At 47.2% G+C, this 26,137-nt stretch overlaps 1 protein-coding gene across 2 annotated transcripts in view; it reads right to left on the minus strand.

Moving 5' to 3' along the window:
- ascc3 (activating signal cointegrator 1 complex subunit 3) overlaps positions 1 to 26,137 on the minus strand; it is a 246,923-nt gene that overhangs the window by 197,402 nt on the left and 23,384 nt on the right. The gene's annotated exons all lie outside the window — the stretch shown is intronic.

Below are 26,137 nucleotides of genomic sequence, written 5' to 3' on the forward strand. Positions count from 1 at the left end.
CTGCTCTTAAAATATGTTTTACATTTTTATTTTATTTTTTATTATTTATTATTTTATTTTTTATTTTTCTCTCTGTATGTAATTTATTGACCCTAGGGTCACATTGTGTTTTTTATGCTTTTAAATGTCTGCTGTGTTAAGCACTTTGTGATGTTATGTCTGTGAAAAGCACTCTATAAATAAAATTCATTCATTCATTCATACATGCCGCCACAGAGCAACGTGCAGGACGCACAGCGGACACTCGCCGATCAGATACGGTGTGTGGAGCGCACCTACCCGGACTCTCTTGTTATTGTCCTTGGCGACTTTATTAACAAAGGAAACCTCAGCCATGAACTCCCTAAAGTTACAACGATGACAAACCCTGGTTCACAGCAGAACTCAGACAGCTAAGGCTGCACAAGGATCAGGCATTTAGGAGTGGGGACAAGGACTTGTACAAAGAGTCAAAGTACAGGTTTAGCAAGGCGGTGAGAGATGCTAAACGACTGTACTCTGAGAAACTGCAACTCCAGCTCTCAGCCAATGACTGCTTCTGTCTGGAGAGGTCTCAGACAGATTACCAACTATAAGCCTAAAACCCCCCACTCCATGAACGACCTCCGCCTGGCAAACGAGCTGAATGAGTTCTACTGCAGATTCGAAAGACAATGGGACAGTCCTGACTCCATCCCCCACAGCCCCATCAGCCAGCCCCAGCCCCCCCTCCTCCAGCTCAGCAGGGGCCCATGCCTCTGTATCAGCCCTCAACATGACTCTCCCCTACTTCCAAGCCACTCACTCGCATCCTTCAGTTCAATCACTGAAATGGACCTCTCCTCTATACTCTCCAGCATGAAGACATCCACCTGTGCCCTTGACCCCCTCCCCTCTTCCTTAGTCAAGGCCTGCCTCCCCACACTCTCCCCTCTCATCACCAACATCATCAACTCCTCACTGTCTTCAGGTCTCTTACCCCCCACACTCAAGATCGCTGCTGTCACCCCCATGCTGAAAAAACCTGGTCTTTACCCCGACATCCCCAACAACTACCGGCCCATCTCCAACCTCCCCTACCTGTCCAAAGTCCTTGAGAGAGCTGTTGCATCACAACTCAAGTCACACCTCAATCTCCATAATCTCTACGAACCCTTCCAATCCGGCTTCCGTTCAAAACACAGCACAGAAACCGCCCTGCTGAAAATCACAAATTACATACTTCTCTCTGCTGACTCTGGATTCCTCACCATCCTCATCGACCTCAGCACCGCCTTCGACACCATCAACCACTCCATCCTCCTCTCATGTCTCCAGTACTCCCTTGGCATAACTGGCACTGCCCTCTCCTGGTTCACCTCATATCTCTCAGACCGACATCAATTCATTGCAATAAACAACTGTAAATCCTCCACCTCCCCAGTCACCCACGGTGTCCCCCAAGGTTCCGTGCTTGGTCCCCTCCTCTTCATCATTTACATCCTTCCCCTTGGACAAATCATCCGTCGTCATGGTCTCAACTTCCACTGCTACGCTGACGACACCCAACTCTACTTCTCCACCAAGACCATCACCTCAGTCACCCACTCCACTCTCACCACCTGTCTCACTGATATAAAATCATGGATGCAACAGAACTTTCTCAAACTCAACTGCAACAAATCTGAAATACTCATCGGCCCTAACTCCCTCACCCATTCAGCCCAGCCCTTCTCCCTCAACATTGATGGCCCCATCGTCACCCCCCCCCCCCCCCCCACCCAGGTCCACAACCTCGGTATCATCCTCGACCCCACCCTCTCTTTTCTACCCCACGCCAACCACATCACCAAAACTGCCTTCTTTCACCTCAGGAACATTGCACGCCTCCGACCCTCCCTGTCCTCTGCCACCACCGAAATTCTCATCCATGCCCTCATAACCTCCAGACTTGACTACTGCAACAGCATCCTCTACGGCAGTGATTCTTAACCATAGGGCAGCGAGCGCCACCTAGAGGGCAGCGAAAAACGTTCAGTTTTGCACCTGTGGGCCGCGGGACCGCATAGGTTATCAATTGAAGACACCAGAGATATTGCTGTTATCCATGAGACGCTCAGTTACAATATAGCTTCCCACCACCTGGTGGCGGTAATGCGTCAGTCAGTTGTTTAACAAGCTGCAATAAGCAGAAGAAGACACTCAGCTAGCCGCTAGCCTATAGCGAAAGTTATGGATAAGTTATTAAAAAGAAAAAATGAAGACGACAGCGGTGCCATACCCCCCAACAGTCTAAATGTGTGTGCAAGTACAACCCTGACTTTCTTAAGTACGGCTTTGTGAACGGAGGCAACGAGGCAGAGCCGAGGGCTCAGTGTGTGGAATGTGAGCTAATGCTATCAAACGAAGCACTGGAGCCTTCAAAAATAAAGCGACACCAAGCGACGAAACGAAAGTTACGAACGTAACTACGGTTCTATGAATCCTGGATGACCGCCAGAGGCAGTGCTTAACACTGGATATCTTCCGTCGCGCGCATGCGCAGGTCGAATATTTATATCAACAAAGTCACGTGTGACCTCGGATGACCACCGTCGTCTATAAGTTCCGGTGTCATCCTGAGCTCAGTCCTATGGAATCTTCTCGCGAGTTCACGGGATTCCGAGTGACCAAGAACTCTGGCGGTCATCCAGGATTCATAGAACCGTAGTTACGTTCGTAACTTTCGTTCTATTTCATCCTTACTGACCGCCAGAGGCAGTGCTTAACACTGGATGACTTATACCAAAAGAGTCACGAGGAAGCACAGTAACTACCCCTTATAGCTCCGGCAGAGAAAATTGGCCAAGAACCCTCCCCAGTGGGTGAGGGTCGGCAACGTTAACTCTGTAGTGTTTGGTGAATGTGCTCGGTGATGCCCATGAGGCCGCCGCACATATATGCCCCACAGGCACACCACTCAGGCTTGCCCTCGGTGTGGAGACACTCTTGGTAGTGACCCTTCACCCCGGATGGCCGAGCGCAGCCGCTCGCCTTGTATGTATCGGCAATGGCCTCCACTATCCAGTGGGACAGGTGCTGTTTTTCCTTTTTTTAAAAAGGAGCACAGCCCTTCTTAGGCTCACCATAACTGACTATGCAGGCGGTGGCTTCCATATAAGCTCTGAGGGCCCACACTGGGCACAGCAGCCTTGACCTCTCCTCTCCTGATGGGGGAGGGGGGGGGGTCAACTTTGCCAGCTGGATAGGCCGGTTTATATGTGAACGTATCCACCCCCTTGGGAGAAACACTGCCTTAGGCCAGAAAGTGACACCCAAGCCATCTGAGTTCCACCTCAGACATGATTCTTCCACTGATAGGGCATGCAGCTCGCCCCCACATTGAGCTGAATTGACAGCAAGGAGAAAGCCGTCTTGCTGATAGCCATCTAGGCTCCGCCTGTGCCAGGGGTTCAAAAGGACAAGCATAAGCTGTCCAGTACCAAGGGTAGGTCCCATGCAGGGGAGACCGGCCCTTATCCAGGAGGGACTGTAGAAACTCAGTACAGCAGGCACGGGGCGCTGTACTGGAACCTTGTTCTGAGCCGCACACTAGTCGGAGAACAGCTTCCACCTGTTTCTTGTACTGCAGGCAGGTAGACCGCGCACTGGCATTCAGAATAGTCCGTCAGACTGGTTCTATGCAGCCACTCAGCATCCGGTCGGGCCCTCCCGTGACCCCTAATTGAAGGCGGCAGGGATTGGAATGCCAAATCCGACCCTCTAGTTGCGACAGGAGATCCCTCCTGTCGGGGAAGAACTCTGACAAGCTTATAGCAAAAGCAGAGGGACTGGTGGAAAGGCATAAAGAAGATCCTCTGGCCACGTGTGAGCCAGGGCATCTTGACCCAGAGGGCTGGTCCTCTCCGTCAGGGAGACCCAGTGGGGGCAGTGGGTCGACACGTCTGGATGCAGCTGCCACTCTCCCGGTGGAGGCTTGTAACGGAACAGGAAAACCACAACCTTGTTCCATTCTCCTGGTGGGTACATTGCCCACAGGCTGGTCAGGCGAGGGGCCTCCCAAGTCAGAAGGCCACGGTGATCCCCGTAGCAACTTCTGCAGATCTGGTGCCCCATCGATAGTTCATGGGAAATCACAGCAGAGGTGCTGTCCACCGGACAAGCACATGCTTTCCCTTCAAACATGGAAGGAAGTGCTCGAGCGCTAGCTCTAGAACCTGGACCTGCGGTCTTTCAGCAGACAACTGCCCCCAGGCTGTCCTGTTCTGTCACCCTGCACCCCGCCTTGAGAGGCAGGTATCTGTTGTGACAATCTCCTGGTGGAATGGAACCGAGCCCCTGGGGCTCGGTTCCTGGGACACTGTTCGCCAGATATGCACTCCCTCCATGGTGATAGTGAATAGATGAATAGACACTGTTTCGATAATATTATTGCCCTGTATCTGTGCCACTTGGCCTCCAAGTGAAGGCTGTTCAGCCATCCGCACTGGGGCGACAGACAGGCCCTCATAGGGCCACACTAATGAAGGTTATGCTCTGAGAAGGGCTCAGGTAGCTCCTCTCCATGTTCACCTTGAGGCCCACCGGGCCACGTGAGAGAAGGCGAGCAGTGTCCTGTGGCGCCTGAAGCCGGGACGGCGCCTAGGTCAGCCAGTCTAAGTACGGCAGTATGTTCACGCCCTGCGATTGCAGGGGGAAAGGACAGCAGTAACACACTGTGGACACCCATGGGGAGATGGGAGAGTCCGAATGGAAGCACCCAGGACTGAAAGTTGTGGTGATGCACCATGGGAACATGGGAACAGGCGTCGATAGACGTGAACCACTCTCCCTTGGAAATCCGCTGATGGGAGAAAGAACCCCGACAGCCGGCCTGGAGACATCTCCTGGCACCCCTGACGGGGGGGACGGGGACGTAAGTAGGGTTGTATAGGTAGCGGTCCGGCCTCTCAGCAGGACGCCGAGGCCTGTTGCGGCTACTAGGGTAAGCTGGAGGCTGAGAAAACGGCCTTGTGGGCCAAAAATGGGACCCCTAGGTCTGGGGGTGCAGGCATGTCCCTGCAAAGACCAGAGAACTGCTGCCTGGTCTGGCTAGCTCTAACAGTCCGCTGAAGCGCCTGTACAGCAGCTGACTCGAACAGCTCACCAGGCTCCACTGGGACAGTATGGAGGGTCCTCCTACATGTCTCAGATAGGGGTGACTGCGCCAGCCAAACCTGGCGGCGAGTCTGAACCAGGGTGGACATCATACATCCACGTTCCCTCGATATGAGCGCAAACGCCTGCAATGAAGCATCACTGAGCAGAAGCGTCGAAGTAGCCCGCTGCAGAGAATCTGCGAGGGAAAGCATGAGGTGGGAGAGGGAGTTGTCGATACGGTGCACAGCGCTGCTGTGTCCTAAGCCCTGGATAGCAGGTCATCTTTGACCCGACATTGGGTCGAGGGCACCTGGCATCGGGCCTCAGAGTCTCCTCAGGGGAAACTGATGGACGCCATAGTCGTCTAACTGGCTGGCATACGTGCAAGGCCAGATTTGCCACCTCCTGCATGGTCTGATGTAAGGCGGGAGAGAGCCCTGGTGTCTCCACCATGCACGCAACTCCCTCAGATATTCCTCGGAGGGAGGAACAGAAAAGGTGGTGAGGGCGGGAAGGTGCCTGAAGAAGGCACTCACAGGTGGATGTTCCAGCTGCTGTGTATGCCCGGCGTGCAAGCGCCATACAAATGACCAGGGTAGGTTGGTCTGGATTCAGCTGCCCTGACAGGGGGAGGTAGACCTCCCGCATCAGGTGTTCCACTTCGGCCAGCCTAGCAGACCTTACTGCTCAAGGCGTGATGCCGCAGGTCCTGCCTGGGTTCTCCCTGCAAGGGCAAGAGGTCAGGGCCGTCCTCCGGCTGAAGAGGAGCTATACAGGTCCTACAGCCGGGAGAATTTAACATGGCCGCGATTCTGGTGGAACCCTTGTCCCACTAGTTTATGCGGAATTCCAAATCAGTCCGAGCGGGAGCGCTCTGCTGAATGTTAAGAGAACAGGCAGGGGGCAGTCAGTGGCGAGTGATCCTTCGGACACTCTTCCCTTGGCCAGCCGCTGCGGATATTGGTGACCCACCAGTTAGCCTGAGCGAGAGCACTCTGCAACTGTGGAAACAGGTCAGGCAAAGTCCTTATAGTGAGAGGGGCGAGGACACTCTAAGCTCACTCTCTTCACTAAGATAGTTGCTGCAGATATTAGTGTCCCCCCAGTTAGCTTGAGCGAGAGCACTCTGCTACCGTAAAAAACGGACAAAACAGAACACAGTCCGTACAGTGAGAGGGGAGCGAGGACACTCTTCACTAAGATAGTTGCTGCCGATATTGGTGTCCCACCAGTTAGCTTGAGCGAGAGCACTCTGCCACTGTGGAAACAGGTCAGGCAAAGTCCTTATAGTGAGAGGGGCGAGGCCACTCTTCACTAAACTAGTTGCTGCCGATATTGGTGTCCCACCAGTTAGCTTGAGCGAGAGCACTCTGCCACTGTGGAAACAGGCCAGGCAAGTCCTTATAGTGAGAGGGGAGCGAGGACACTCTTCACTAAGCTAGTTGCTGCAGATATTGGTGTCCCACCAGTTAGCTTGAGCGAGAGCACTCTGCTACCGTGAAAAACGGACAAAAAGAACACAGTCCTTACAGTGAGAGGGGAGCGAGGACACTCTCTTCACTAAGACAGCTGCTGCAGATATTGGTGTCCCACCAGTTAGCTTGAGCGAGAGCACCCTGCCACTGTGGAACAGGTCAGGAGAACAGTTCTCATAGTGAGAGGGGAGCGAGGACACTCTTCACTCGGATAGTTGCTGCAGATATTGGTGCCCCACCAGTTAGCTTGAGCGAGAGCACTCTGCTACTGTGAAAACGGACAAAAAAAAAAACCACAGTCCTTACAGTGAGAGGGGAGCGAGGACACTCTTCACCTGGACAGGTGCTGTAACTCTTGGTGTGCTACCAGTTAGCCTGAGCGAGGGCACTCTGCTAACTGATATCCGCTACCGATATGTCCATAATGTTTACAACAATCAATGGACACAATCCGAGTATTAGCTTAGTCTAGTTAGCCGGAGCGAACTCGACAGCCGTAATGCGTAAAAACCATCAATGGGCACAACCTCAATGTTGATTTAGTATAACTAGCATTCACAGAGTTAGCCTGAGCGAGCACATTCCGCTAACTGTGATCGTTGTAATGCTACAAAGTTGATGGCCACAGCCCCAGTAGCAGCTTTGTTTAGCTAGTTTCCCACTGAGTTAACCTGAGCGGGGATGCTCTGTTAACTGTGACAGCTGTAAGGATACAAAGTTGATGGCTACAGCCCCAGTATCAGCTTTGTTTAGCTAGTTTCCCACTGAGTTAACCTGAGCGAGGACGCTCTGTTAACTGTGACAGCTCTGTTAACTGTGACAGCCGTAAGGATACAAAGTTGATGGACGCAGTCCCAGTATCAGCTTTGTTTAGCTAGTTTCCCACTGAGTTAACCTGAGCGAGGACGCTCTGTTAACTGTGACAGCTCTGTTAACTGTGACAGCCGTAAGGATACAAAGTTGATGGCCACAGCCCCAGTATCAGCTCTGTTTAGCTAGCTTCCCACTGAGTTAACCTGAGCGGGGATGCTCTGTTACTGTGACAGCCGTAAGGTTTACAAAGTTGATGGACGCAGTCCCAGCTAGCATGACCGATGATAGGGGCGTCCACCAGTCCGGGGCTCGATGTTCGAATGGCGAACACACCGTTCCCTCCGAAGAGGGACAGCTCGTCGCAGCCTTTGGAGGGCGAGAGAACCGCAACTCCGACCGGTAGTCACAAGGCTACAGCGACGAGCTCTAATATGTCTTGATCGTAGACACATCCTTGTTTATGCTACCATGGTAGCTAACCTGCGACGCGAGAAGAAAAAAAGGACTGAGCTCAGGATGACACCGGAACTTATAGACGACGGTGGTCATCCGAGGTCACACGTGACTTTGTTGATATAAATATTTGACCTGCGCATGCGCGCGACGGAAGATATCCAGTGTTAAGCACTGCCTCTGGCGGTCAGTAAGGATGAAATAGAACATCCAACGCTCGTGGGAAAGTCTGTTGGGCTTCTTGTTGTGTATGCAGGTTTACATACACATGATAATAAATGTCTTTGTGATCATCACATTGTATCATCTCATTTATTGAACAAGGGTTTTGCCTGTTCAACACCGGCATCCTCGATCCCCTCCCCTTCCGTTCCTACGGCTTGTTTGCGCAAATACGTCACAAAACATGTCCGTGTTTGGTATCCCAGCATGCCCAAAATCCTCATCTTTGCAAAGAAATCATCGATTTTCTTTCATTTCTTATGGTTTCTCCACAAAAGGAGCCCACACACACACACTGTCCAAAGTCGGCATAACCGCTGCAAGTCGTATCTTGCAGCATTTCGACGGAAAAAGACACATTACAGACCCGACAACGTGCTAGCGGATGTTACCATGGAGCTACTGCCTTCAGAAAACGCTAGTAGTTATAGTACAAACCTTATCCTCCTCTTCCATAAGCAGTCAACCGACGTTTGCGTAACTGAGCTATTCTCATTCTCGATCGTGCACTTGGTCGCAGCCATTAAGCACAGCAAGTCCGCTACTCACACACCATGTCTTCGACCATATATACATAGTTTTTGCAATTTGCAAAGGCTAATAATAAAAGGAAAATAATATAATATCAAAATATAAAGGGAGAAACACCTTTAGTGTGTCAGAATATCATGTGGTTACCAAGTGTCCATTTGGGTCTCCAAATGTCCTTTTAGAGCTCCGCCTGGGTCTCTTCATGAAGAAACACTGTAGAATGGTCATACTTTGTCCAATCTTCTTCAACTTTGAGGCAGTTGTTCACTGATAGTGTAGTTACAGCCCTATACTGTCCTTTACCTGTACAGATACAGCCACCGGCAGTTATTTATACTGAAAGATACTTTTTTATTTTATGCGGACAAAAATCTTAAATTTTTACTGACTCCAAAGGCCCACTGCTCTGTTTCTGTATGACCTACAGGTTGTCTGACACTTTTGATGCATATAGTCAGAGTGGGCCCCGGGACACTTTGTACTTGAAAAGTTGGGCCCCGAGGTCAAAAAGGTTAAGAACCCCTGCTCTACGGTTCTCCCAACAAAATCATCAATAAACTCTAATATGTTCAGAACTCCGCCTCTCAACTGCTCACTTCCACCTGCCGCTATGATCACATCACCCCGGTCCTTCACAACCTCCCGGTCAAATACAGAATAGACTTCAAAATACTACTCACCACCTACAAAGCCCTAAACAACCTGGCCCCTCCCTACCTGTCAGACCTCCTCCCCCTCCACGCACTAACCCGTTGCCTCAGGTCCAAGCGCCGGACCTGGGGTGACAGGGCCTTCTCAGCCGCTGCACCTCCCCTCTGGAACGCCCTCCCCATCCACATCCGTGAGGCTCCCTCCCATCATTCAAACAAGTCCTCAAAACCCACCTCTTCAACCTCACCTTCACCTGCTAACCCCTGCACCCTACCCTCCCCTACATGACCCATTCAGTGCAACTTCCCCAGTTATTCTTTTTTTTGTGTTTGTTTGTTTGTTCTATTTGTCTCAGCCCTGTAAAGCGTCTTTGGGTATCTTGAAAAGCGCTCTAGAAAATTGATTTATTATTATTATTACAGGCCCGTCATCCTGACGTCTGTGGTTATGAAGTCTTTTGAGCGCCTTGTCCTGTCCCACCTTAAAACCCTCACCGACCCCCTGCAGTTCGCCTACAGAGCCAACAGATCTGCAGATGACGCAGTCAACTTGGCCCTTCACTTCATCCTCCAGCATCTGGACTCCCCAGGAACCTACGCCAGGATCCTGTTTGTGGACTTCAGCTCTGCCTTCAACACCATCATCCAGTCCCTGCTGCATGACAAGCTCTCCCAGCTGCAGGTGCCCGACTCCACCTGCAAGTGGATCACAGACTTCCTGTCCGACAGGAAGCTGCACGTGAAGCTGGGAAAGCACGTCTCAGCCTCCAGGTCCATCAGCACCGGTTCCCCCCAAGGCTGCATTCTTTCCCCTCTCTTCTCCCTGTACACCAACAGCTGCACCTCCAGTCACCAGTCCGTCAAGCTCCTGAAGTTCGCGGATGACACCACCCTCAGTGGACTTATCTCTGGTGGGGATGAGTCCGCCTACAGGTGGGAGACTGACCATCTGGTGACCTGGTGCAGTCTGAATAACCTAGAGCTCAACGCTCTAAAGACAGTGGAGATGGTTGTGGATTTCAGGAAGAACGCAGCCCCACCAGCCCCTATCACTCTGTGACTCCCCCGTCGACGTGGTGGAGTCCTTCTGCTTCCTGGGCTCCATCATATCCCAGGACCTCAAGTGGGAGCTTAACATCAGCTCCATCACAAAGAAGGCTCAGCAGAGGATGTACTTCTTGAGGCAGCTGAAGAAATTCAACCTGCCAAAGACAATGTTGGTACATTTCTACACAGCCATCATTGAGTCCATCTTCTGCTCCTCCATCACGGTCTGGTACGCTGCAGCCACTGCCAAGGACAAGGGCAGACTGCAGCACATCATTCGCTCTGCTGAGAAGGTGATTGGCTGCAATCTGCCATCCCTCCAGGACTTGTTCGCTTCAAGGACCCTGAAGCGAGCACGAAAGATTGTAGCCGACCCCTCTCACCCTGGTCATGATCTGTTTGTGCCCCTTCCATCTGGTAGGAGGCTGCGGTCCATCAGAACCAAGACCTCACGCCACACAAACAGTTTCTTCCCGTCTGCAGTCGGCTCATTAGCAGAGCCCGGGTCCCCCACTGACTGTCACCCCGAGGACATCTCCTTCTGGTCTCTCCCCTGCACATCCCTGTTTCTTTATTTAAACACACTTATCACTTTTAACTTTTCACTTACACTTCACTTGTTTTACAGTCCTGTTATCTGTTTTGTTGTGTACTTTATTCTATATTTCATTGTAAATTTTAATATGTTTCTATTTCTTGCACTGTGCTGATAGTGATAGTTTAATGTTATCGTTTACTGTTAAATGTTACGCACCACCCGCCACGACAAATTCCTTGTAGGTGCAAACTTGCTTGGCAATAAACGGTTCTGATTCTGATGTTTTCAATGTGAAACCCATAAAAAGAAAGGTCTCAACACAACAACTCATCATCCGTGAATATCAGAAGATGAAATGAATGAGATGAATCGATAAAAAAGGGCCTGGACCTCAACACTCCTGAGCGGCAAGTAAACAAAGCGTGGTTTGACGTCTAACTACAGTTCTGGTGCGGGGGAAATTGTTAAGTCCTGAGTTAACTAGTGCGCATGCGTGTGATGCAGTTTGTTCTAGAGGAACGGAAGACGTGTAACAGTTGTTCGTGGACACGTATTAAAGTAGTCTGAAACATGTACAGTTGTCGCTGGATTTATTGAATTAACATGGTAGCAGAGGATGGCGGCTGGCAATTACAAAGTTCCGCCGCCGTTTGACGAGAAGAAGCCCTACGAGAGCTGGAAAAATCTGGTTGAAATTTGGAGGCTGGTGACGGACCTCGAGGAGAAGAAGCAGGCCTTGGCGGTCGCTTTATCGCTGACGGGAAGAGCGAGGGAAAGTGCAGTAGAAATTGCCGCAGTGGATTTGAACGACGATGAAGGAATGAATGTACTTCTCACGAAATTGGACGCTGTGTTTTTGAAAGAGGAAACGGATCGCCAGTACGAGGCGTACACAGAGTTTGACCGGATCACAAGAGAAAATGGCGTCTCCATGGTCGATTACATTGTCGAGTTTGAGCGCCGGTACAACAGAATACGTAAGTTCAAGATGGAGCTTCCAGATGCTGTGTTAGCTTTCAAGCTACTTGATACTGCAGGACTTAATGTTAAAGACAAACAATTAGCGTTTACCGCGTGTCCAAACCTATCGTTTGTAAACATGAAGTCAGGCTTGAAAAGAGTATTTGGCGATAATTCTCCACAAGAGGGAGCTGTTGACCTCCGTGTGTGTGGGGGTGCTGCTGACTGTGCCTACTACACACGGTTTACTGGCAAACGTGAAAGTAATGTCAGGTCAAGCCCACAGATCCATACGGCTGTTCAAGGGATGAATCCACTGGACAGATACGGGAGAAGATCAAGATGTGCAGTCTGCCAAAGCACATATCACTGGGCAAAAGATTGTCCTCACAAAAATGAACATGCAAAATTAACAGAGGATGATAAAGTGACAGATGTTGAAGAATGCAACATTACTTTGTTGTCAAAAGAATCGTTGTCTGACACAGAGATATTCATGGTGGAGTCTCTAGGATCAGCAGTCATTGACACAGCTTGCACTAGAACTGTGTGTGGAGAAAAATGGCTTGATCATTACATGAGTGGACTAACACAACGTGAGTTACTGAAAATGGGGGACACAAAGAGTATAAGATCATTCAAGTTTGGTGATGGGAGAGTTGTTCATTCTACAAAGAAAGTGAAAATCCCAGCCATGATAGGACAGACTAGATGTCACATTGAAACAGAAGTGGTCCCAGTAAATATCCCATTGCTTTTAAGCAAAACTTCACTGAAAAGAGCAGGTGCTGTTTTAGACATTGAAAATGACAAAGCCACAATGTTTAAACAGCCAGTGAAACTTGAACTAACATATTCAGGACATTACTGTGTGAACATCAGAGATGTGAGTAACCCAGATGAACATGAGCTCCAGAATGAGGATGACATTCTCACTGTGACAGAAAACATGACAACAAAAGAAAAACAGAAAGTTCTGTTGAAACTACACAAGCAATTTGGACACGCCTCTGTTGACAGACTGAAAAAACTACTGGCCTGCTCGGGTAATGCTGATGATGAATGCACCACAATCCTTAAGGACATTGTAAAGAATTGTGAGACGTGCATCAGATATAGCAAACCAAAGCCAAAGCCTGCAGTGGGTTTGCCCATGGCCTCAACCAATGAAACTGTAGCTGTGGATTTGCATGAGCTAGAGCCGGGAGTGTGGTATCTGCATGCAATTGACCACTTCACACGATTCAGTGCAGGGAGCATCATCACCACCAAGAAACCCAAAGAGATTGTGAAGCACTTTATACATTGCTGGATAAGTGTTCATGGTCCTCCACGCAGACTGTTCAGTGACAATGGGGGTGAATTCAACAACGAAGATATGAGGAACATGGCTGAAAGCTTCAACATTGAAGTGAAAACAACTGCAGCTTACAGCCCATGGAGCAATGGGCTTTTGGAAAGGCATAATCAAACACTCACTGAAATCCTGATGAAAGTGAAGAAGGACAATGGATGTGACTGGAGGATGGGCCTAGACTGGGCCCTGATGGCAAAGAACTCTATGCACAATGTGCATGGCTACAGTCCCTATCAGCTGGTATTTGGACAAAACCCAAATCTGCCTTCAGTTCTCACTAATAAGCCGCCAGCTCTGGAAGGTACTAATATGAGTACTTGGATAGCCCAGCATATCACAACATTACATGCTGCAAGGAGAGCATTTACAGAAGCTGAGTCCTCTGAAAGGATCCAAAGAGCCCTTCGTAAACAACTGCGGCCCACTGATGACCGATACGAAACAGGGGACAAAGTCTACTACAAACGGGTGGATTGTACAGAATGGAAAGGTCCAGGTGTGGTCATCGGCCAAGATGGTGCGGTGATATTTGTGAGGCATGGTGGCACTTACATTCGTGTACATCACTCCAGGCTTAGAAAAGTAGAGAGCCCACATGCAGTGCTGGGAGAAAGGGACATTCAGCTGGACGGGACTGAACATCATACAACATTACCAGAACCTGGCTGCAATGAGAATAACTATGACACTGAAAATGAAAGTGAGGAAGAGACGCCTACAAATGGTGAGGAGAACAGTGAACCCCCTCACACACCAAGACAGCCAGAAGGAGGTAGCCATGGTCAATCGGACGCATCACAGAACAACTCAACCACAACTTGTGAGGGCCTTAGTCTGAAAACTGGACAGGTAGTTACATACACAGACAGTGAGAGTGGCCAAGCACACACTGGAAAAATCCTCAGCAGGGCAGGAAAAGCCACTGGGACATACAAATACTGGTATAATTTGGAGTACATTGAGCCTGAGGAAATTTCTGGCACTACCGGTTCTGTTGACTTAGGACGAGTACGCAATCTTCAAGTGGTCCCATCTGAGCATGTTGAGTTAGGTGCTAGCCATCCTGAAGAAGACATACTTATTGTGAATGATGATGCCTTCATGTCTGCCAAACACAGTGAACTCAGCAACTGGAAAAATAATGATGTGTTTGAAGAGGTGAATGATGAAGGCCAGAAATTCATCTCTACGAGGTGGGTGTGCACACTCAAGGAGACACCTGATGGTGTTGTACCTAAAGCGAGATTAGTTGCAAGAGGCTTTGAAGAAATGAACACTCAGGAGCTCCCTAAAGACTCACCTACATGTGCCTCGGAGTCTCTAAAAATGATTATGGCAGTGATATGTCAAAAGAAATGGCAGCTAAACTCTATGGACATTAAAGCAGCCTTTTTACAAGGCAAAGCGTTAACCCGAAATGTCTATATCCGTCCTCCCCAAGAAGCTCAGAGCAAGGGAATTCTATGGAAGTTAAAAAAGTGTGTTTATGGCCTTGCAGATGCGTCTCTGTATTGGTACAACAGAGTGAAAGACACTATGCAGCAGTTGGGAGCTACTGTGTCACGAGTTGATCCAGCAGTGTTCTACTGGCTGGATGACTCCTGCAATGTGATGGGACTCCTTGCTTGTCACGTGGATGATTTCATCTGGGGTGGTTCAGAAACATTCTCCACAACAGTCATCCCTCACTTGAAAGTTGCTTTTCAAGTTGGACGTGAAGAGCACAACAGCTTCAGCTACATTGGAATGGAGGTTCACTCTTTAGAGGATGAGATACAAGTGCAACAAAGTATCTACATAAAGAATCTACAACCCATTCCTGTGGACCCAACAGAGCCACACAGCGAGAGGCTCCTCTAACAGACACTGAGACTGACATGTTAAAGTCGAAGATTGGCCAAATATTGTGGGTAGCAAGGCAGAGTAGACCAGACATAATGTGTGACATATCCATCCTAGCATCAAGTGTAAAGCATGCTACTGTTCAGACTCTGCACTCTGCAAACAAACTTGTCAGGAAACTGAGATCAGAAGAGGTGATCTTGAGGTTTCAGCACTTGGGAAGAGACAGCTCGCTGAAACTAGTGGTGTTCAGTGATTCCTCGATGGGAAACCTTCCAGACGGAGGCACTCAAGGCGGACACCTGGTCATGCTTATGGGAGAGAATGGAAGATTTTCACCCATATGCTGGCAGTCAAAGAGGATCAGGAGAGTTGTCCGAAGCACCTTAGCAGGAGAGACTTTGGCACTTGCAGACGGCATTGACAGTGCAGTCTTTTTGGCTACACTCTACTCAGAACTTACCACAGGTGATTGCACACGGAACAATTTGCCCATTGTGTGTGTAACGGACAATCACTCTCTTCTTGATGCTGTCAAGTCCACCAAAACAGTCACTGAAAAGAGACTCCGCCTCGAAATCAGCAGCGTCAAGGAGCTCGTCCACTCTGGGACCATCCAGCAGATTATGTGGTCAGCCTCCAAGGAACAGCTCGCTGACTGCTTGACTAAGAAGGGGACATCTGCACTTGTTCTGCTGAGGGCTCTCAGCGAAGGTGTATGGCAACTTAAAGGCTAAACGAGCTAATCAACAAAAGCCTTACTACCCTCAAACTCTAGTCATTAAAATTGCAAGTTTAAACCTGTGTTTATATGTTTAAGCTTCTAAAAAACAAATGTTTGTTTTTGTGACTGTTTTTCTTTAAAGAGAAAGGGGAGTTTGTTAAGTCCTGAGTTAACTAGTGCGCATGCGTGTGATGCAGTTTGTTCTAGAGCAGCGGTTCACAAACTTTTTAGGCCGCGCACCCCCTTCTACATCCCGACCGGGTTCGCGCACCCCCCCCCCCCCTTAATAAAAAAAAAAAAGATGAAGCAACAGAGCCTTTTAAGCCTTCATAGCCGCATAAGAATCGGACCAATGAGAGAACAGTTTGCTCGCGCGTGGCATTTGTTTACAAGATGTAGTCCGCTGTTAAATGTTGCAGTGTGAACACAAACCGAACAAAGGAGCAACTGCAACAAAGCAAACGAACTGAAGGTGTGAAAACGCCCTGACACACTGCAACAAAGTTTCAATAACTTTCAGTGACACAAGGCGTCACTTTTAAAGAGCAATACGGATGCGAGGACACACGCACAGATTCAGAGGCAGATTATCACATTTAATTTACAATTAATGAGCGACTAATGTAGCCAGGATGTCTTCGGACAAAGCATCGATGCGGAGCGACACAGTGTTGTTGGACACCGGGATCATGTCCAACTTTTTTGCTTCTTTCTCCCCAATCATACATTCCACCATCTCTCTGGCAGCTGGCGAGCTCACGTCTTCAGTGATTGTGTGCGGTAGCCCCTTTCTCGCTATTCTGTAACCAGATATGAAGCCCGTAGTGCGTCATTTATAGACCAACACATGAATGAGACTCCAGTTGTTTTTGGCTGTTTTGTAACTCCTCCAATTTCGATATAAAGAATGTAAGGGGCTTTTGACTTGCACTGGCATGCTTGGTGTTCAGGTGGCGACGTAAATAAGAGCTTCAGACTGTTAGCCAGAACCTCACTGCACACCACGCACTGTGGCTTTGGGGAATCTGCGTTGCCAATCCAAGTGAAGCCCAGACACACATACTTTTCATCATATTTCCTCTTTTTTTCCCAGTCTGATGCTCACTCTCGTTTCCTCTTTTTTCACTTTGACTCCGCGATGGGCCGATGTGCTCCCGATTTGTCTGTGCTATCCCTTCCTCCTTTTCGGTCTCCTCCGTCTCATCTTCCTCTGACTCTGGCTCGATTTCTTCTCCCGGTCTCTCCCCAACGCACTTCTCCGTTCCCCTCGCCTCCGATTCCTCTCTCTCTCTCTGTCCCTCTCCTCTTTTATGACCGATAGCTTCAGATGTCCCACCTGACAGTTTTTAAATTAAAATTACATTTTTTTTTTTATATTTAATATTATTACACCATCAGACCGCCATTACACTTTTCCTCTCGCGCACCCCCTAGAGGCAGCTCGCGCACCCCCAGGGGTGCGCGCACCCCACTTTGGGAATCCCTGTTCTAGAGGAAGGAAGACGTGTAACAGTTGTTCGTGGATACGTATTAAAGTAGTCTGAAACATGTACAGTTGTCGCTGGATTTATTGAATTAACAGAAATGAGGGCCTTCTGTAGCTCAAAAGAGACAATAACGGGCTAAAGTAGGCAACACTGGCCTGTAACGAGCATATCAAAATGACAATGACCAACAGGAGACGAATACAGAGAGCAGAAGAGGATTCAGGTATGATCCGTACTTTCTGCCCTGCTTGAGTAGTGAGGGTCAGGATATAGGAACCGGACGAATCAGGTAACCAGTACCTCTGCTCGCACAGACACCTGGCCAATCCTAGCGCTTGCATGCACAGGGCGGGTCTTGCCCAGAAGAGCAGTGGAATTTATAATGACACGTGTGTTACAGATACACTCGCTGATGGGCGTCAATCACGTTGTGATAATGTTGGCCTGAGTGTGCGAGCAAGAAGGAAGGCAGCAGAAATACACTAACCCAAAAAAGTGTGAAACCATCTCCAGAGCTCAGGGCAACCAAAACCCAGGGACCAGAGAAAGTGGAGCAACATCGTTGTGACGCCAAGCAGCACACCTCCACAAGGACGAGCTCAGGAGAGTTCAGCGCAACCTGAAGCTGAAGCTCAGGGAGTGCAAGGACTCCTACAGGAGGAAGCTGGAGGCCAAACTCCAGCAGAACAACCTGAGGGAGGTGTGGACCGGGATGAAGCAGATTACTGGCTTCAAGGTTGGAGGGAGACAACCAGGGGGCTCCCTGGAGAGGGCCAACGAGCTAAACTCTTTCTTCAATCGGTTTAGCTCACAGCCCTCATCTGTCTCCTCCTCACCTCACAAACACCTCGGCTGCCTCCCCCCTGGTGAGCCGCATGGACACAGAGCCCTCTACTTCAAAGGGCTCTTCCACCACTGACACCATGACCCCCCCCCCCCCTCCTCTCTGTGACAACTGGCCAGGTTAGGAGACAGAACAGTTCCCTGTTCTGTCTCCTAACCTGGCCAGTGTCCCTTCCTGTTCACCGTATACACCACTGACTTCCAGTACAACTCTGGGTCATGCCATCTGCAGAAGTTCTCTGATGACTCTGCAGTGGTCGGGTGTATAAGGGATGGACGGGAGGAGGAGTACAGGGCAGTAGTGGATGACTTTGTGGAGTGGGCCGGTAGAAATCACCTGCTTCTGAACGTGGCCAAGACCAGAGAGATGGTGGTCGACTTCAGGAGGAAGACGGCAGCTCTACAACCACAGAGTTCTGGGGGAGGATGTGGACATGGTGGAGGAGTACAAGTACCTGGATGTCTCCATCGACAGCAGACTGAACTGGAAGTCCAACATCAACGCTGTGTACAAGAAGGGGAGGAGTCGACTCTCTTTCTTGAGGAAACTTCGATCCTTCAACGTGTGCAGCAAGATGCTGGAGATGTTCTACAGTCTGTTGTGGCCAGTGCACTGTACTTCTGTAGCCTGCTGGGGGAGCAGCATTGGAGCCGGAGACACCAACAGACTTAACAAACTAGTTAAGAAGGCCGGCTCCATCATTGACTGCAAACAAAACAATGTGGAAGAGGTGGTGGAGAGGAGGACACTGAAGAATTATTATCCATATTGGATAACCTGGACCACCCTCTCCACCACCTCCTGCAGGGACAGACTCATCCAGGACCGATACAGGAGAACATTCCTGCCCACTGCAATAAGACTCTATAATAAATCACCTCTGGCCAGATCATCCTCCACATATCTACACACTGCTACACTGTTGTTGCACTACTGTTCAGTTTATCTAGTTTGTTAAATGAATACTATTCTATTGTATATATTGTGCATCTTTTATTGCATAGTATACCTTTTGCTGCTGTAGCGAACAAATTTCCCCTTGGATGAATAAAGTATATATCTGTAGTATATATGAAGATAAATTATTTCAGCTTCATCCAAATAACTGCCCAGTGCTAATGATATCTGCTGTCACAAAGACATTCAAAGCAAACCATAATCCTCCTTATAATTCTATCTGCTCAAAGTACTGTAGAAAAATGTCTCTCGCCAACATGTAAGCCCTCTAATAATGATAAATAAAGCAGCCAAATAGATTGCTTGATTGTAAAACGTGCTCAGCAGTGAGGATCCCTGCATCCACTGAGTCCTCGTTCTCTGTGTGAGCCGCCACACTCAGAGCGCTGAGCTGAGTTTGTACTCGATCTGTTCTGATCATGGCCTGAGGAAATTGTCCAAAATTCCTGGCAGAACCATTTGCTATGGTACATCAAGCCTGGGAAACTGATTCCTGCACATATTCCTCGACACCTACTGTACAACACCTGAAGAGAACCAGACGCGTGTTTAATGAGCCAGTCAAAGGCATTTGTACATGTAGCAAACACAAACACTCCACAGGAGGCTGTTGCTACCAGGTTGGGGCTGTCAGCCTCCCGCAGTAGTTCACAGTACACAACTTTAGCTCTGATTTTCCACTCACGATGGCTTTTGGAGCTCCCCGAAAAAAGCCCAAGATCAGAGGCTCTGTTCTGGCATATCGCCGCTGGAGTGCTGTAGTGTGTGTGAACTGTTGAAAGACGCGAGCAGAGAGCCTTGCTTCATGTATTGTGTGGAAACAAACTATTTTGTGAACATTCTATGAAATTAGGGTTCGCAGTTCGAAGAGTAGAAGCTGGCAGGTTTGTTAACATTAACAGTTGTCTTCTGCTGTACAATGACACAGCAGGAAATGACAGATGCTTCAACTGACAACATGAGGTTGCAATCAGGGGATCAAGGCTCAGCGGTAGCCATAAACATTATAATATACTGATATTATCCATATGATCTTGTCTTAAATAGCCATTGATTTATTCAGTGCTTTGTCTGTGTGACTGTCCACTCCACATATCACTGCCTCTATCGGCCATTGAAATGTGGAGAAGACAAGCTGTTCTGTGATAAACATGCAAGAGCCAAGCTGCAAACTGCAATTTAAAAGCTAATCAGCAGGAGACAGGCATTCCCACTAAATCCCACTCTTCCTGATGGCATGCAAATAGTGGAACATTTAATCATCCTTTTTTAACCTCTCCTGACTTCACCCTCAGTTGTCAAGGCAACACTAATCTCAAAAGCTGTCTGGCAAGGGAACGTTTAAACGCTGATCAAAAGTTCTTCACAATGGGAATATCAGCTGAGTTTGAAGCAGCAACTACAGCTAAACGTACACACTTATGGCTGTTTCACAGTATACTTTACCAAACTTTACCGTCACTGGAAAGGTTATTGCAGATCATTTGCTTATTGTCTAGCTTTCCATACTATATTTAGAATGAAGTATTCTTAACTATATAAGACTAAGAAACACTGCACCCAGTTTTATAACCCTGTAGACGAGCTGTTAACTAGTACTGACACCACAGCACCACCTGCAGAGTTTCAGATCCACGTCAACGAGAAGCACGAAGCCTACATGACTGGAGTCATACATGAAGGAGGGAGCCATAACAATCATTAGAGTGCTGATCCTAAAAAAGTATACGAGGACTCTGAAAGGCTCAAGTCATTGAGTGTTTGTTTAAACATAAATGTTATCACTCTTTTCTTGCCAAAAAAAAAAGTTTTTTGTCATTTGTCAGGCAAGAAAGTAACCATCTAGAATGCCAGTTTATCCAAATAACAGCTATTTTGTGGAGCTGTGAGGAGCTGCTGCTCTCTGAGACGCTGGTCAGCATACAAGAAGCACATCAACAATGTTTCTGTTATTACTCTCACTGCCAGACAGGCAGACAAAGGTAAACTACATGTTTAACTATGGGCTTTTCAAAAGGGATTTGCCGATAGCTAGCAACTAGCTAACAGACAGGTTGGAACATTTGGCTCTCTCTGCGTGGACCTGTGTTACAAAAACACTGACCACATGTGCTTTTGCATGTCCAGCCTGACCAGCCAGGTACTAATATGCTTTGGTACTTTTGTAGTTTGTCATAACGGAACCATCTACACCAAGAGACACTATACAGTAATAAAACATGTCCTCATAACCTTTCATATGTCGTCCTCACAGTCACTGATGGATGTGGTAACGTTACTGTAACACCTTCTAAACTGGAAGAAAAGATGCAAATGCATTCCAACAGGAAGTGAAAAAATTGTTCTGGACAATTTATTGGTCTAGCTCCAGTTTCAACCACTAACTGTGTGCATCATGTCTGCCGTATGCTTGTGTTGTGTGTGTGTGCAGGACAGAATGAGAATCCGCTCACAGAAACATGAATAGCACCACTGGTTGTCAAAAGGTCCATAGCGTACCTTTAGCATCAAAAAACACTCAGAAGAAGTTTATACATCTGAATGATTCAACATTAGAATTTGATTTAAATCAATTTGATTGATTACATCATGTCTCAGCTACCCTAATAATTGCATTATGTAATATTACCACTGAACAGGAGCAGATGGTATACAACTAGGGGTGCAACGGATCACAAAGCTCACGGTTCGGATCACGGTTCTTGAGTCACAGTTCGGATAATTATTCGGATCAGCAAAGAAAAGGGGAGGAGTCAAATATAACTTTACTTTCCATTTATTAATTAAATAACTTAAAGAACACTTAAAGCAAAGAACTTTGGGCTTACATAAAAACACAAATATTGAAGATGTCCAATTTGAAATAAATAAATAAAACATTCAAGAATACTCAATTCTGTTAAGTTTAAGTGCAACATGAGGTATATTGAGACCCTCGTCCTTTGATCAATGTTGAAAGAAAGAAACAGCCAGTGAGCAGTCTAGCTTCACTCTGCTGCTCTTCACGGGTGCTGTAGACACGACCCGTCTATGTGACTCTCAGAGAGGGGGCGAGTCTACAGCACCTGTCTGTGTGACTCTCACAGAGGGGGCGTGTCTACAGCACCTGTCTATGTGACTCTCACAGAGGGGGCGTGTCTACAGGACTATGAATCTCCACTCCACCGTGATGAAGTGAGCGTTCACAGTCACGTAGCTCTCCGTTGCCCTGGAGGTCCACAAGACTGTGGTGGTGGCGCTTCAAACTATATTGCCGTTGTCGTGTGTCTCTCTCTTTAAATAACGCCGACATGCTTTGTCCACCACCCTCATCCGTCATTATAAGTTACAGGGGAAACAAAATGCTCCCAAACTCGCGACTTAAATGACGCCGGAGCTTCTGACGTTCCTCCGCTCGCCATGACTTCATCGTTAAATGCTTCCAACCTGCTCCGTTCAGGTGAACACACTACTGCTTTATATCTGTTCACTGACACTCTGCATTGATATTCGGGGACTTGAAAGGGAACAGCAGCAGTAAAACTTTATGACACACTATGATGATTAAACTGTAAAAAATAAATACAATACACCGGGAGGTGTGATCCGAACCGATCACGGATCGATGTGTGATTACACCACGATATACAACAATGGTTTAACATGATAGATGAGTGAACAGTACTGTTTCACACTAAGCATTCAAATCTACATATAGGACCTGTGAGTTTCAAATGACTCCAAAACCTGGACAGGGTCTAAAGGAGGGTGAATGACTTGGAATAGTTGCAGGGATTATTCCAACAAAGCAAGAGCTCTCTCCTCTAATCCTCAGCCGCTCTTTGATGTCTACCTTGCATGTGGATCAAAAGACAGCTCTACCAATGAAAATATATCAATCCTATCTTTCCACCAATATCCTTAAATACCTACAGCTCTACTCCACACATTGAGAAGAGGAGAACCAGCCACCTCAGGACAACGGAAACAGTGGCTCAGGATGGAGGTAAAAACTACAACTACCACCTCGCGGTTGAATACCAGCGCCAACCGCTCAACTTGCACTTTACATCCATGTCTGCCCAAAATGTCCTCACTTCATTGTTGGAATGCTGTTAAGCATTCCAACAATGACGTGAAGTTATCCTGTTTCTTTATTGTTGGAATGCTGTTAAACTATTGTTCTTCGAATCTTCATTGTTGGAATGCTGTTAAGCATTCCAACTATTGTTATCCTGTTTCTTTATTGTTGGAATGCTGTTAAGCATTCCAACAATAAAGATTCGAAGAACAATAGTTTAACAGCATTCCAACAATAAAGAAACAGGATAACTTCATGTCATTGTTATCCTGTTTCTTTATTCAACTTCTTCTATTTCTTCCGTCGCACCGCTTCTCCTCCTCCATTTTTTATGAAGCTTTTTATTTTTTCAATAGGATCTCTATGGAGAATATTTTCAAATGGCTTCAGGCACACAGGTGTTCGCGATTGAGCCAATTAGTGATGTTGATGAACACACAGACTCACAGACACACGCGCACATACACTCCTCTCCCTCTCTCTCTGTGTCTCTCATACAGTCATTCAGGTCTTATGCTGCGTTCACACCGGTCGCGTTGATTTTTTGACGCTCGTCGAGATTACATACAAAGTCTATGCACAGACGCGATGAGACTGGCGTGCCGCGATTTTGCGATGGCGCGGCACGTTGGACGCGTTATTGCAGTGCGGTGGACGCGTTATTGCAGTGCGGTGGACGCGTTGGACGCCGCAAAATCACCAACGCGCGAGTTGAAATTTTTCAACTTCTGAGAAATAATCGCGTGACGCTGTGGCGCGATAGCCTATCAGCGTTGAGTTGCTCCCCCTGTCATCACTGACTTCCTGCCGTTGTTGAATCAGGAAATAAATCCTGTAGCCGTCTGTGTTCATCCAGAGCTCTACGATACCTCATAACAACAGAGACCGGACCAAACTATGTGTATGCATGTGTGTGTGTGTAAAAATGAATCCTAACTGAAATGCTTGTGATGAGCCTGTCATTTAATAACCGGTTTGTGTTTATCTAACATTATGATTCTGTCTCCTCTCCCCTTCTCCCCCACACCCCACACCCCATTTCAAAATAAAAGCCCCAGAGAGTGAATTCTAACTGAACTGCTTGTGATGAAGCCTGTCATTTAATAACCTCTGTTTATGTGTGTCAAACATTATGATTATGTCTCCTCTCCCCCTCCCTCCCCCACCCAGCCCCACCCTTTCAAAATAAAAGCCACATGGATTAACTGTATTTAAACAAGCTCAAAATTAGGCTTTTTTGTTAAAAAAATAAATGCTCTAACTAATACTGCTAATACAGGATTACTACTACTGCTACTACTACTTCTACTATAACTTTTGCTGTTGCTACTATTACTACTACTGCTACTGCTATTACTGCTACCATCAATGTTATTACTACCACTACTGCTATTACTACCACTACTACTATTACTTATACGACAACTGCTACTACTACTGCTATTCATGCTACTAAAAGTAGTGATACTACTACAGCTATTAGTACGACTGCTGCTAGTACTACTACTACTGCTGCTACATCTTCTACTGTCATTACTATTACTATTACTACTACTACTACTACTACTGTGATATTAAATACTACGACCAATACTGCAGCTATTACTATGACTACTGATACTACTTCTACTACTTCTTCTAATTACTAATACTTCCACTACTAATAATACTTCTACTACTAATAATACTTCTACTACAACTTCTACTGCTACTACAAATATCACTACTACTACTACTAGTAGTTATTCTAATGCTACTAATACTTCTACTGATAATACTTCTACTACAACTTATACTGCTACAAATATCACCACTGATGAATTTTTTTAAGCCACAGAAACTGTGGCTCTAAAATGTTCAGCTCTTTCAGGAGAGGTGTGATATGACTTTTCATATTTGTAATCTTTAAACTTTTTGAATTATTAAGCTTTTTGCAATTTGTTTTTGAATTGGATATCTATTTTCAGCAATGTTTTTGCGATTAATTTCAGATTTCAGCCTTCCAATGCATTTTCAGCAGGAAATGCTTTTCTAGTTCTATTCGATATTTGTGTTAAATTGTCATAATTAGCATATGGTTTCTTGAGTTAAGGCCATAAATGGACGGACAGAGGGACGTACTGACACATGAACAGAGAAACAGAAAAAGGCTGTCGCTGGCACAGAGGCAGTAGGACATGAGCATGGAAGGCGGGTAAAGCTACAGGTGGGCTGCTTTAGAACAGTTCACTTTCAGGCCTTGTGAAATACTATCTGATCAAGAATCAATAAACAGCTTTCAGCTGCTGGAGAGCCAGATAATGACAACAAAGACACACAAGAGCCTGTGCTTACTTGGGCCTGAGCATCACATGTACATATCAGCCCTTATTGTCTCTATGTAGGGCATCAGATTATAGCATTTCTCTGATTCATGATTAGGTCTGTCACAAGTATTACATCATCGCCTCTTCTTCTGGAAATGTTTGCCAAAATCAAGAGAGCAGATTCAAAAAACTTTGAAATTACGTTCAATCAAAAGTTATGACCAACGGTTGACTTATTATTTTCGACAAAAATATGGTCACACCTTCACCCGACCATGGCGCTCTTCCAGCCAATGCACCGATGTGGCAGTAAGTAAAAACCCTATCACACGAGAATATGAACATGAATGCTGGAGCTATCGCTGAGCTACCCATTACTAGCTGTTTTTGTCTTGTTAATGATCTGCCGACATGTACGCAGATACAGTACGATGTTTGGTTCCACGCCGGGTTTCAGCAGCAACGGTCTGTCTGCAAATGAGCTCCAGCATTACTTTTCCCAGAGCTGACAAACACAATGCTGCAGCTGCAGGGAAGGCTCTCCGGTGGGAAGAAAGAGACCTGTTATTGGCACCTCTGTGTCATCAGCTTGCGTCAGAAAGCAAGACATGTGGTCTAGCAGTAAGATGTACACAGCCGAGCTCCTCTTTCAGGCATACAACATACACATATTGTTATTTGATATTTGATTCTGTATGACAATGCATATATAACCTGAAGACCTTCAGGATTCTCAACAGTTCACATTTGTTTCTTTTACCTACGGAAACAAAT

This window comes from Melanostigma gelatinosum (assembly GCF_949748355.1).
Source record: "Melanostigma gelatinosum genome assembly, chromosome: 9".
In the NCBI taxonomy this organism is placed as follows: domain Eukaryota; kingdom Metazoa; phylum Chordata; class Actinopteri; order Perciformes; family Zoarcidae; genus Melanostigma; species Melanostigma gelatinosum.